Source organism: Octopus bimaculoides, chromosome 26 (assembly GCF_001194135.2).
Source record: "Octopus bimaculoides isolate UCB-OBI-ISO-001 chromosome 26, ASM119413v2, whole genome shotgun sequence".
In the NCBI taxonomy this organism is placed as follows: Eukaryota; Metazoa; Mollusca; class Cephalopoda; order Octopoda; family Octopodidae; genus Octopus; species Octopus bimaculoides.
The window spans coordinates 16,766,550-16,767,790 of record NC_069006.1 but is presented as its reverse complement, the minus strand read 5'-3'; the positions used below and the strand labels follow the sequence as shown (position 1 = coordinate 16,767,790).

At 36.4% G+C, this 1,241-nt stretch overlaps 2 protein-coding genes across 7 annotated transcripts in view; one reads left to right on the top strand and one right to left on the bottom strand.

Moving 5' to 3' along the window:
• LOC106883030 (unconventional myosin-XVIIIa) overlaps positions 1–1,241 on the top strand; it is a 237,634-nt gene that overhangs the window by 37,636 nt on the left and 198,757 nt on the right. The gene's annotated exons all lie outside the window — the stretch shown is intronic.
• Positions 1–1,241, bottom strand: part of LOC106883034 (CST complex subunit STN1) — a 19,116-nt gene that overhangs the window by 12,103 nt on the left and 5,772 nt on the right. The window contains exon 1 of one of the 4 annotated variants that reach the window (XM_052976958.1): positions 683–1,233. The exons of the other annotated variants lie outside the window; for them this stretch is intronic. The gene's annotated coding sequence lies outside the window, so the exon portion shown is untranslated. Of the gene's footprint in view, positions 1–682; positions 1,234–1,241 lie in introns of those variants that run through there. 4 annotated transcript variants of the gene reach the window in all.

Sequence of the window (1,241 nt, the reverse complement as noted above, 5' to 3'; positions counted from 1 at the left end):
GGGCGTACTCCTGTATTTGTCTGAGTGTTGGGTCCTTAGGGTGCTTGAATAAGATGTGGATGTCAAGTTGACCCAGGTTGCCTCGATGTTGGTAGAGTATGGAGGACTGTTTTTTGTCATCATATTGTCTCAAATGTTCATTTAGTCATTCCACAATGCTCCTGGATGTCTCCCCTATGTATGTCCTGTTCATGTCTTTACAAGCACCTTCTATGCATCTTATGCTGTAAACTATATTTCTAGTTCTACAGTTAATGCCAGGGCTAATCCTACATACCATGCAGTTATCATTGGTGCATATGGTATTCTCAAAGGGGTACTCCTCCATATTTGTGATCTGACGGAGTTCCCTGGCTTTTCAACAATCTTAATGTTGAGTTTGGTCTCTTTCAGGGCTTTTCTAAACCTAGGAGCTAGTTCTCTATGGGCTGTGGCCTCTACAAACATTATTCCTTGATATTTGTTGGTTTTATACCACGTGTTCGCTGTTTGCTTTGTCACAAATTCTTTGTATCCTATTCCAGTCTTTGTTTCTATATCTAGGGCAGGTACCACTGGTATCATTACGTATAATGTTATAATGGTGGGAAGAGGACCTCGGAAAATTCACAAGATCCGAGTTTTTCCCTCATAACTTTTAGAAAAATGTTTGTTTTTTTTCAATGAAATTTTATAGAAATACCTTTCAAACGGCATACATTACGATTATAAATAAATTTGTGGGGAAAATCTTTTCCAAGGAGGTAGGGAGAGGACTTCGGTAAATTCACAAGATCCGAGTTTTTCCCTTGTAATTGTTAGGAAATTGTTTTGTTGTTTTTTTAATTAAAATTTTGTTTAAATACTTTTCAAACGGCATACATAACAATTATAAAGTATTCAATAAGCATATAGATATGTGTATAAAGAGATGGATATGAATGTCTTCCTGGGGCTAAAAACAACGGCACTATCATGCTATTAGCTGTCAGAAGTGAAAGTGCTCACTGCTAGTGAAGTGTCTGTCTGTCTGCCTGCCTGTTGCTGGTTTGAGTTGATTCTTTGGCTACTGACAGCTAATACCATGACTGGCCGGAGCGAGCTATTGGCTTACTTACTTACTGATATCTATCTACTATCTACCTATCTATCAATCACTCGTCCACCTTATTAGAAAACACAAATTTAATATAAAAACATATTTCCTGAAATTGCAAATTATTTAAAATATAAAAATATAATTTTCAACAGAGAGAATTTAT